Raw genomic sequence first — 13334 nt, 5'->3', positions numbered from 1 at the left:
AAATCCCATGGATGGAGGAGCCTGGTAGGCTGCAGTCCATGGGGTTGCGAAGAGTCAGACATGACTGAGTGACTTCACTTTCACTTTTTTTCCCCATTAAGCAATTTACAATGAATAGGAGGACTTTTTATAGTTAGATTTAGGGAAAGGGGTACATTTTACTTTCTATCTTTTTCTTTTCTTAAAACATTTTGAAAAAGAAAAAATAAAGCATTTTGATTATTTTGCCAAAAAAAAAAAAGTAATCTCTGAGATGCAGTGTGGCACCAAGGTCATCAATCTATTCAACATGGGGATAGGGGTTACGACGACTCGTGGAGAAAAGGACACAAAGCTATAACCAAAGATCTCTGCAATCTTGTGGTTGCTTTTATGTGCCAGATAGACAGCCTCTGGAATCTTAATCAGGCAAAAGACACCAGAGGGTTTTCATCTGTTGCATCATTCCATTTTTTAAGCTGAGCACATTAGCATCTATTCATACATTCCAGGTCTGGAATTGGATGACTAAATCAAGAAGCTTAATGACTATAAAGATCATATGTATTTGGAGTCATCTAGCTCAGCCCGCTCAACTTATAAAGACTAAGTAATTAGATTATTTTGCCATCCTTCATTTGATTATTTCAGCACAACCATTGGAATTTTTCACCCTTATTAAAGCTCTGTGGGGGACTTCCCTGGCAGACCAGTGGTTAAGACTCTACACTGCCACTGCTGGGAGCACAGGTTCGGTCCCGGGTCAGGGAATTAAGATCTTGCATGCCACATGCCACAGCAAAATTAAAAAAAAAAAAAAAAAAGCTCTATGTAGCTATTCAATGATATGCATGTCTTATAAGCACTTAGATTTTGCTTCAGAAGACCATTTGAGGGTTGGCCAGCTAAGTGACCATTTTTTTTCCTCTTTTTTCAGTCGCTAAGTCATGTTCGACTCTTTTGCAACCCCAAGGACTAGCCTGCCAGGCTCCTCTGTCCATGGGATTTCCCAGGCAAGAACACTGGAGTGGGTTGCCATTTCCTTCTCCAGGGGATCTTCCTGACCCAGGTATCAAACCCACTGTTTCCTGCATTGGCAGGTGGATTCTTCATGGCTGAGTCACCAGGGAAACTGAGTAACATTTTAGTGAAAATGTATTATCTGTCTGGCCCAAACCTTCCATGTAAGAAGGAACTCTGACATCTATACACACTTCTGTTTCCATAGAGCTGGCCCCTAGGGGAGGGCCTGAAGACAGTATCTACTTTCCTTTAAGTACTGAGCATAGCAGAAAGATAAGAAATCCAGAAGAATTTACCTATTATTTAAGAAACACTTGTGCAATGTTTACTGGGTGTTTTACAATATTAATTCCCATAACAACTATCATTCTCTTCTATTTTATAAATAAACAGGCAGAGAGCCCAAGTGGTATTACATGGAACAGATATTTAAATGCAGGCAGTATGACTTCAGGATCCATGCTCATCCACTGTCCTCCACTGGCTCTTGCTAACCTGGAAGCAAAAGTGAAAGAAAGTGAAAGTGAAGTCGCTCAGTTGTGTCCGACTCTTTGCGACCCCATGGACATCAGGCCCCTCCGTCCATGGGATTTTCTAGGCAAGAGGACTGGAGTGGGTTGCCGTTTCTTTCTCCAGGGAATCTTCCTGACCCAGGGATCGAACCCAGGCCTCCCGCATCGTAGACGGACGCCTCACCGTTTGAGCCACCAGGGAACCTGGACGCAAAGCACAGGGGAAATAGGGAACCCAAGCTACCGAAACGTGCTCAGTGGAAAGTGCACAGGCCCTGGGTTCCCAGTTTGGCTCTGCCCTGTTTGAAGACAAAGGGTCCAAGTTTGTATTTGTAAAGTGTTCATAGTTCCCTCAGTGGTCATTCGGAGAATAAAAGTAAATGAGATCACATAAGAGAAGCCATGCATCCCACAGTGGGCACGCTAAAAGCACCTCTTTAAGCCTTCACCTAGCTAGGTACCCCTTCTTAAAATTGCTATTTCATCTCATCCCATTAAAGTCCTTAGGATAAGAAAATACATGCTGCCCTTTCAGTACATTCAGTAAAACATAACTACAAACCATGATATTACTTATTTATGGAATCCAAAATATAAATTAGTGAATAAAACAAAAAGGAAACAGACTCACAGATAAGGAAGATAAACGAGTGATTATCTGAGGGGAGAGAGAATGGGGGAGACAAGATAGGAGTAGGGAGAGTAAGAAGTACAAACTACTATGTATGACATAAATGCAAATTTTAAAAAAAGTCTAAGGTGAAAGTTCTATGGCAGAGAATCCTAGAAAACAGTAAAGGATAATAAAGGTCTAGAGAGATCATTATTAAAAAAGAAAGAAAGAAATGAGCTATGAGGATATATTGTATAACATAGGGAATGTAGCTAATATTTTATAATAACTACAAGTGGAATGTAACCTTTTAAAAATTGTGACTCACTAGTTGTACACCTGAAACTTGTATATAATATTGTGCATCAATTATACCTCAATAATAAATATTAATAAATAACTTGAATAAACCTAAAAAATATTCCATAACCAAAACCACTAAAAGTTACCAGTTTCACTTACTGGAATTATAGAAACAATTAGTAATTTTATAACTATTTTATTCCTGTTACTAAAGAAAACAGGTCTTGAATTCTGTCCTTGATTTTTTCTAACAATATGTACAAAGTTAAGATGTCCCTATTATAAGTCAGTCTGACCTGCTGGTATTCCACTTGCTACCAAAGAAAGAAAGAAAGAGTGTGTGAAAGAGCAAACTGCCGTAAAAGAAAGTCAGTATAGAAGCTTCCGAACAGCCAGCAGTTGCAGTTACTGTGGTGTTTCCATGGGAGCAACCACAAATGAAGCTGAAATGTTAACTTCAGCAAGTTTCAAAAGAATACTACTGATAGTTTTGTTTTTTTTTTTTTTTTACAGGTTTATTCCTGACCCAAGAGCATCCAGAGAACACCCGTGAAGAAATGAGCATGTATGTTAACTACAGTTCTTAAAAAAAAATAATTAATTAAATAACGCAGCTCTATGTACATTTGTGATAAAAATAATATAGTTGATTTCTTTTTTATTAATTTAAAAAATAGGTGCATATTATATAGATAAATGATACCTAAATTTGATTTTTTAAAAGGAAATCAACTGTACATTATTTTTTATCACAGCTATACATTAAGAGCTGTATTTGCAAAATACATAAGCTTGGCATAAATCCATACAAACAAGAGAACTTAACTGATTTTGGAAGACAGAAAGCTGACAGAGAAGATTAGCAGGGGAAACATGGATACCTAAGTGCCTGCAGAGAGTGATTCCACCAAGAAACAAGTAATGACTTGTTTCTGCTCTAGAACTGGTCAGAAACTGGAGGCCCTGATACTTCAGAAAAGCAAGAAGAGAGGAAAAAAGAGATTGGCTGAAACTGTATATAAAAAGGCAATTAGGCCCCAGGTATGCTCCTCTGCCTAGAGCAATGAGTGACCATTGCATCCCACCCCCTAGAGGAGAACAGGTGTTTATTCTTTGGGGAGATTGAGTCCAACAACCTCTGGACCTGGGACCATTAGGCGCCATGGGAAGTGGGAGTGAGGCACGAGACAGGAAATATGGCCACAAATTAAACCCTCAAGTCAACAGTGAGACCCCAAACCACTTATTTCCAATTTCCACCAGCAAATATTTATCTGTATATATCCCTTTCTTCCCCCACTGGGAAGAGTTGGGGAATCCAGTTTTTCTTCTGGTAAAACTAAATGACCTCAGATACGGAAAGGACAAAATCGTAGAGAGAGTAAACAGACCAGTGGTTGCAAGGGGCTGGAGAGGAGGGCTGAGTGAGCACTCAGAAGTTTTCAGGGCAGTGACACTATTCTGTATGATGCTGTGACGGTAAGTACCCGACAGAAGGGTGCTAAGGGCTGGTGCACTGGGAGGACCCAGGGGGTGGGATGGGGAGGGAGGTGGGAGGGGGCTCGGGATGGGGAAAATAAATAAATAAAAATTTTAAAAAACACAATACATTTGTCAAAATCCATACAACTTTATAGCATGAAGAGTGAATTTAATGTATGTGAATCTAAGAGAATACTTAGGAGATCATGCATGTAATGGGAATGACAAAATAACAATGTTACAAATGTATAAAAATAGCCTCCCTGAAGGGGATGGGAAGAAAAGACACTGACCTGAGTAACTTTGGAAATGAGTACTATGGTTGATAAAGCTGCTTTCCCCAAGAGCATGACTTAATAATTCTGGAATCATATGTGGAATCATCTCTTAGTATCTGTGGGGGATTAGTTCCATGACCCCTCAAAATTACCCAGGAGACTTACCCTATACCATTCACAAATATTAACTCAAAATCAATACCTGAAGCCATAAAACTCCCAGAAGAAAACATAGGGGAAAAGATCCTTGACATTGGTCCAGGCAGTGATTTCCTAGATTAGTCACCAAAACACAGGAAACAAAAACTAAAATAAACAAGTGGGACTATATTAAACTAAAGAGCTTCTGAATAGCAAAGGAAATAGTCAATAAATTGAAAAGACAACCTATAGAATGGGAGAAAATATTCATAAACCATGTATCTGATAAAGCACTAATAACCAAAATATACAAAGAACTCATGCAATTCAACAGCAAAAAAAAGAAAATAATCTAATAAAAAATGGGCAAAGGACCTGAATAGGCATTTTTCCAAAGGAGACATACACATGTCCAACAGATCTATGAAACGATGGTCAATATCACTAGTCATCAGGGATATGCAAACCAAAACCACAGTGAGATTTCATCTCACACCTGTCAGGATGGCTTTTTGAAAAAGACAAGAGATAACAACATTGGTGAGGATATGGAAAAAAGGAGACCCTTGTGCATGGTTAGTGGGATTACAAATTAAGTCAACCATTATAATGGAAAACAGTATGGCAGTTTCTCAAAAAACTAAAAACTGAACTACCATATGATCCAACAATCCCATTCCTTGGTATATATCCAAAGGAATTGGAATCAGTATCTTGAAAGCATATCTACATACCCAGTTCATTGTTATCTTTACTCACAATAGCCAAGATATGAAAACAATCTAAGTATCGGTCAGCAGTTGAATGTATAAAGAAGATGTGGTATATTTATACGGCGGAATATTATATGGCCATGAGAAAGAAGGAAATCATGCCATTTGGGACAATGAAGATAGACTTTTATTTATTTAGACCATGCTATGCAGCTTGCAGGATTTCAGTTCCCTGGCCAGGGACTGAACCTGGGGCCACAGCCGTGAAAGCACCAAGTCCTAACCACTGAACCACCAGGGAATTCCCGAGATGGACTTTAAAGACATTATACAAAATGAGATAAGTCAGAGGACAAATACTTTATGGTCTCACTTATATATGCAATCTTTAAAACTTGAACTTATAAAAAACAGAGTAGAATGGCAGTTATCAGGTGCTAGGGATGGGGGAACTGGGGAGATGCTAAAGGTACAAACTTGTAACTAGCTGATAAATAAGTTCTGGAGATCTAAGGTACAACATAGTGATTATAGCAATAGTACTGTGTTATAAAGTTTAAAGTTACTATGTGACTAAATCTTAACTACTCTTAATATAAAAAACAAGTGATAAATATGTGACATGATAAAGGAATTAGCTAACACTCAAAAATAATCATATTAAAATTTATAAACGTACCAAACCAACATGCTGCATACCTTAAAATTAAACAATATCATGTGTCAATTATTCCTGTTTTTAAAAAAGCCAGCTTATGAGTCAATCAACCTGCATCAAAACCCAAAAGCATTACCCATGTAAACAGTTTCCTATTTCCTTAATTCACTTTTAAATAGGAACATAGCCAAAGACTACTAGACACTCAAGACAAGTTTCCAACAACAAAGGCAGAAACCACATGAGAAAGAAAGAAAAAAGGAAATAAGAAAATTTAAGACAAAAACTATAATATCATTAGGGAAATAAAGATATCGATTACATTCATGAAACAAGAACAAGATAATAACCAAAAATAAGAGTGGGAGCAGGGGGTGGGAGAGGAATTATATGACACACACACAAAAATTCTGTACTTTTTTCCTAGCAAGAATTTTAAGCTCAAAAAGAGAAATTTAACTTTGAGCCATAACTGATAAAAAGTTTATATGAATTTTTAGAGAACATCCTAATAAAACTTCGGAGAATAAGGATATACTCTAACACCTTTTCCAATTATTTTTTATAGTATTAAACTTTCATATTCTCTGGTTACATGTTACAGCTCTTATTAACTTTGAGCAGTTTAAATTCTGCTAGTAAGATAATGGCCTGAGAAATACTATACTGTACCATGACTGTCTGCAAATGAAATAAGGATAAGATACACATCCATACATTGTAAACTTTGTTGTAACAAGATATGATGTATTAAGTTAGTAAGGTAAGAAGAGCATTACCCTAGAAAATAAGCATGCCCAGTTGCTTCAGTTGGGTCCAACTCTTTGAGATATTATGGACTGTTCCTGCCAGGCTCCTCTGTCCATGGGATTCTCCAGGCAAGAATACTGGAGTGGGTTGCCATGTCCTCCTCCAGGGGATCTTCCTGACTCAGGGATCGAAGCTGGGTCTCCTGCATTGCAGGTGGATTCTTTACCACTGAGCCACTAGGGAAGTCCAGAAAATAAGCAAGAAAAGCTAAAAACTTTCAAGATCAGGGCAAGAATTATAGTTAAAAGAATATGTGAAAACACATGAGTTCTAGTATTACTAAAAATTAAATAGCAGGAGTCAGAATTGACAACTCAGCTGAAATAATTTATGTGAATTTATATATATAAGTGGATAAAAAGTCACAGTATCTGGACCAGGTGGTGATGAAATTAAATCATTGTGCAGAATTTAGGAGACTAAATCATGGGAGATTATTCTTCTATCACCTCAAGACAGAGACTCTGCTCATGGCTGACAGCCACCAAGAAAAGGCCAGTGCTCAGCCCCTCCTGTCTAAGAACTCAGGACTGTCAGAATGCCAGTATTCTCAAAGAAACCCTCCTACACTGTTGGTAAGAATATAAATTTGTATAGTCACTATGGAGAACAGTTGGAGGTTCCTTAAAACACTAAAAAAAAAAAAAATTACCATAGGATCCAAGGATCCCACTCCTGGGCACCTATCTGTAGAAAACCATAATTTGAAAAGATACCATGCACCCCAATGTTTACTGCAGCACCATTTACAACAGTCAAGACATGGAGGCAACCTAAGTGTCCACTAACAAATGAATAGAGTAAAGAGGATATGGTAAATACATGCAATAGAATATTACTGAGCCATAAAAAAGAATGAAATAATGCCATCTGAAGCAACATGATGGACCTAGAGATTATCATACTAAGTGAAGCCAGCCAAAATATCAAATATCATATGATATTGCTTATATGTAGAATCTAAAAAAAAATGAAATAAATTCACTTATGTACAAAACAGAAATAGACTCACAGACATAGAAAACAAAACTTATGGTTACCAAAGGCGAAAGGAAGGGGGAAGAATAAATTAGGAGTTTGGGATTAACACATACACACTACTATATACAAAACAAATAACCAGTGAGGACCTCCCATATAGCACAGGGAACTATACTCAATATTTTGTAATAACCTATAAGAGAAAAGAATCTGGAAAAGTATATGTATATACATATGTATATATAACTGAATCACTTTGCTGTACTCCTGAAACACAACATGGTAAATCAACTATATTTCAGTTTTTTTTTAAGAATGCCAACATTCTCATAACAAGCCACAAAAGTCTTACCTTTTTTCTCTCACATTGCCACACTCCACTTTATTCTTCTGAATTGTGATTCTTAGCAAATGTGTATCTGAATCTCTTCTCAGATGCAGACATTACATAGTTTATTGTTACTCCTCTTATTTTCAAAATAAAAAATAAAGAACTATCAAACAATAAGGATGTTTAAGAAATGAAAACTCTCACAGAAAAAATTAAATCTTCAAGGGGTTAGAAGATAAAATTGAAGAAATTTTCTAGAAAGTAGCCAAAAGGTCATGAACATAATTTTAAATATGGATTTAAAATTAATAACTAATTTATTTAATTTATTAATAACAAAACAAAAAGGAATAATAGCTATATCAAAAGAGAAATGAAGAAAAGGAGTGATTTAAGAAAGCTAAATCCTCACCTAACATAACAAGAAATCAGTAGCTAATGCTTTAAAATGATGACTCAAGAGTTAGCAGAGGATGCAGGCAATGAGGTAAATATTAGAAGAAATAAATAATAGAGTTGAAAGTGCTTGTTTGTGGTTTTTAAAGTTGTATATGAAAAAGAATACATTTGAATCAGTTCTAATGAGGTGGATGAAACTGGAGCCTATTATACAGAGTGAAATAAGCCAGAAAGAAAAACACCAATACAGTATACTAACACATTTTTATGGAATTTAGAAAGATGGTAACGATAACCCTATATGCGAGACAGCAAAAGAGACACAGATGTATAGAACAGTCTTTTGGACTCTGTGGGAGAAGGCGAGGGTGGGATGATTTGGGAGAATGGCATTGAAACATGTATATTATCACATGTGAAACAAATCGCCAGCCCAGGTTCGATGCATGAGGCAGGGCACTCAGGGCTGGTGCACTGGGATGACCCAGAGGGATGGGATGGGGAGGGAGGCGGGAGGGGGGGTCAGGATGGGGAACACATGTACACCCATGGCTGATTCAACTCAGTGTATGGCAAAACCAATACAATATGGTAAAGTAATTAGCCTCCAATTAAAATAAATGAATTTATATTTAAAAAAACAAAATTTTACTCAAATAAATGAATAAAGATGTGTATGTATTCCCTTGACAAAAATTACTTTTTAAAAAGTGGCTTAAGCTTACTTGGCTTATGTGTATAGCTAGAGGTAAGTTAACGTACACAAGTGTGACTTAGGGGAAAGTTCTTACTTCCAAGGGAGCTTTGTTTTCAATTTCTATTATATAGTACTTTTAAATACATGTGATCAACATCTATTTATCAATTTTTATTTTATTTTTTTTAACTTTTAAAAAATGTATCTTTTAATTGTTTGAATTCAAAGTTTCATGACCTTTCCAATGACATTGTCAACACCATAGTCAAAAGTCAATGAGTGTGAATCAATAATAAGTAAATATGTATATAAATAAATACATAAATTTTCAAAATTTCACTACCCAGCAGATGTTAAGAGCATAGATCCTAGGGGCTCTGGAAGGAGTCCGAAAATGGAATGACACTCAGTACAGTGGGTTTCCTCCAGGCCTGATTTCTGCCAACTCCTTAAGATCACACATGCCGACTCTAAGCAGGTCATTCCTGCCAGGAGCTCCCAGGGAAGCGGGTGTCTTCAGTGCTGTCTGTGAGCCCAGCTTCCTCTAGCTTTACATCCAGATTAGACCAGCTAGTTCAGCTCAGACACTGGAGCCGCATGTGGCTTCTTTCTTCTCAGTCCTCATTCTCCTTGTTTTCCATGAGCCTGTGACTCCAGGGCTCACCTGGTCTTCTGTGAAGCTCTCTTCTCCATTGAGTCTCCATTTACATAACCCATTCCTAGTCCCCCTGCTTTTGAAACAATGTTCTCTTCTGGCTTTCCTTTTCCTTCTGCCCCTTAAATGTGTGGGTTTCCTAAGAAGGTGTCCTGCACCCCTTCTTCACAATCTTTGCTACCTCATGTCTTCACAGAGCTTTCACAGTCACTCAGCACCTGATTCCAAAATCCACATCTCAAGCCAACCTCAAGTCTTAAAACTCAGGCTGTCCTTCTTAATTCCTTGCTAACATGGCTTCCCAGGTGGCGCTAGTGGTAAGGAACCTACTGGCCAATGCAGGAGACATAAGAGACAAGAGTTCGATCCCTGGATCGGGAAGATCCCCTGGAGGAGAGCACAGCAACCCACTGCAGTATTTTTGCCTGGAAAATTCCATGGACAGAGGAGTCTGGTGGGCTACAGTCCATGGGATTGCAAAGAGTCGGGCATGACTGAGCTCACACACACATACACATAGAATGTCTAGATCAGCCACGTACTGATATTTGAAAAGCTGTCATTGAAAGTCACTCTTCATCTTTGCTCCCAAACCCTCTCCTTCTTGTTATCATCTTTCTATTTATGGGGCCACATTTTCCACTTGAAATTTTCAAATCCTGTTGGTTTCGTCGTCACCTTCCTTCTGGATGATATATGGATGTGCTGCCATTGCTCTTCTTCAGCTTGTCTCTTTACTCTCCACCTCGTACCAGCTCACTTCCACTGTTCTGATTCAATCACCCCATCATTCTCCCAGGTCAGGCTTGCCTCTTCTGTCCTGGAGCACAGCCAGAACTCTGTTCTAAGGCACACAGCAGCCCCTTATTTATCAATTTTTAAAGAATAACAGTGAGTGATGAACATGCTAAGAAAATGAAAATGTAGCTGTTAAGAGGAAAGAAAAAGGCAATTTGTGAACATTACAAATTACTTAAGGGACTTTAAAAAATATATATGATCTTGACCGAATTACAAGCACTTGAGAAGAAAGTGATTTCCCAGCAGGAAATTATCAGTTTTGTTGCACTTTACAGGTGTGTCAAATAGCAGTTCAAAGTAGTCACTGAGGTTACAAGCCTTTACCAAGCCTCTATAAGCACCAGTGGCTTTTCAAGGGCCTGGACTGCTTAGGGAGCACTTGATATTGAGTCTCTGGACAGATTCTAAGAGTGTAGCCTTAAAGGATTTCAAAATTGCCTCTTCAACCCAAATTTGCCAAAAGTAACTTCTTAAATCCAATCTTTAAAGCCTGATCCTACTTGCAAAGCTTTTTTTCCCGTCTCTGGCATCTTTTTTGCCCATAAAGACAACTATCGCTTATCACCTCTGTGTGGACGTGTCCTATTACATTGAATGACAGGCTTTTAGATAATAGTGCTAATTCAGAAGGATGTTTACAAACATTGCTATCTCTGTTCAAGTGTATGTATTTTATAACCTTTGAAATACAGAAAGGAAATAGCCTAATTCATTTATCCATTTTCTTCTCTTATTAAACCACAACTTTTCATTATATACTCATAGGTTTGTTTCGAATTGGACGAAGAATGACTACATCATTAGAGTCCCAATTTCGAGCTGTTAAGAATCTTTGGTGGTTCCTGATGATAGCTTTGTGATTCACAAGAAGTCATTTTTCAAAAGACTCAATTCCATTTTGTAGATTCACACTTGTCCATAAACACAATGTACAATGCTTTACAAGTCATTGGTTATTATTGTTAACCAGCTATGTATTAACCACATTTTACTAAGTTACCTAGATCTATACTGACAGAACTGAAGTCAGTATCTAAGCCTTAGTCCATATTCAGTGCTAATGCTGAGCTGAATCCACAATAGTCCAAGGAGGGTTTTCAGACAAGTGTTCAAAATCTGTTAGAAAACTTCAAGAACAAAAAAAGTTGTGTTTTGGAAAGCCTGAAAACATCACCTTAGTGAAAAGTACGCCTTGAACTTAGCTTGCCCATAAGGCCACAAAGAAAGTGACATGTCCAACTTGTAGCAGAGAAGGAAGATTTGTTTTCACAGCGACAATTTTAAACACACTGCGGAGAATTAATTAGGGCCACTCCAATTATATTTTTCCTTGTTTGTTTCATCTGATTTCATCTTTCTTTAATCTTATTCTGCCTAACCACAGAGCTCTTCCTCCCCCACAGACAGGACAGGTGAAAAACTATCACTAGTATTTATAAATACACTTTAGCTCAATGTACAAGCACATTGTACCCCCTCACAGCACCCCCTGCCTCCACCTTATCTGAGGTTTCACTAATATTCAAACTTGCCTGAGTCTGCAAGTGTCTTGCCTAAAGCATCTTCTCTGACTTACCAATTCTGGCTTCCAAACTGGAGAAAGTGGGAGAATTAATAACACTCTAAGTGACGTACGTGTGCATGCGTGCACAGTCCTATCTGACTCTTGTGACCCCATGGACTGTAGCCCACCAGGCTCCTCTGTCCATGGGATTCTCCAAGCAAGAATACTGCAGTTGCCATGCCCTCCTCCATGGGATCTTCCTGACCCAAGGATCAAACCCACGTCTCTTATGTCTCCTACACCAACAGGCAGGTTCTCTACCATTAGCAACACCTGGGAAGCCCAAGTGATGTATATCCTCACTTAAATATGAAACCAAATCCATTATCCAATTCAGTTCACAGGTATTTCTTGACACCACCTGGGCAAGAATGGGCTATGTCTGCTACGATGTAAGTCACAGTGGAAAGCAAGTTCTATAAATTAAAGTTGCTCAAACACAAAATATTAAAAGAAACATGCCCTTCCAGGCATTTCACTATTGATTATACACAAGTAAGGGAGAAAGATAGTCATTGCCACCTGTTCAGCCTTTATGTCTATGAAGGCAAAGGTTAGATGGATAAAGATTGCTATCTCAATTAAATACCATCTGAACTCTGAACTATTGAAGAAAAAGTCAGAGAGATGACTAACTGCAAACTTGGCTATTCCTTGACCTAAATGCCACCAAATCACTTTAATCCCCAGGCTGTAATCAGCCTCAACTTAGCAGTTGCTCAAGAAATAAGTTCTTCCAATGACCTAAGAGCTCAATTCACAGCCCAAAACAAACTCAAACTTTCAGGTTCCTTTATAAAACACCTCCTGTATACCAGGACTTAAATGTCACGAGATGCCATTTAACCTCCCAAACAACTCTAAGTAGGCATTACCATCCATCTTTTCTGTGTGTAGGGACCAAGCCATAGAGAGGGCAAGGTCACTGAGCTGGTAGTGATGACAGCAGCTACACCACGATCTGCCCAACCCCAAAACCTATGTCTTTGAGCTCCTACTAGCTCTGTCTCCAACCAAAGCTTAAAACACTACTGGACAAGCGAAGGCCACTATGCATCAGACTGGCCTTTGGACATGAGAAGACCCCTCATTCCACGTGAAATAGCCCACGAACTACTACCATTCTTTCTTTATTCTACTACTTTCTAGCATTTATCTCTGAAATCAGATCTGTTAGTTTCACATTCATTTATGCTTCTACTCTATTCTAGGCACCATACATATAGCTGTGAACTGTACAGACAACAATATTTGCCCTCATAGAGCTGACATTGTTTATTTGTTAACTTATTCTTATCCGTCACCATACCAAATATAATCTCCATGAGGGCATGGATATTAACTGTTTCCTTTATTACATATTTCCAGCACACAGAAGAGCCTCTGGTGTGTGG

Source organism: Dama dama, chromosome 15, assembly GCF_033118175.1.
Source record: "Dama dama isolate Ldn47 chromosome 15, ASM3311817v1, whole genome shotgun sequence".
NCBI classification, from domain to species: domain Eukaryota; kingdom Metazoa; phylum Chordata; class Mammalia; order Artiodactyla; family Cervidae; genus Dama; species Dama dama.
Note: the sequence above shows the minus strand (reverse complement) of the source record.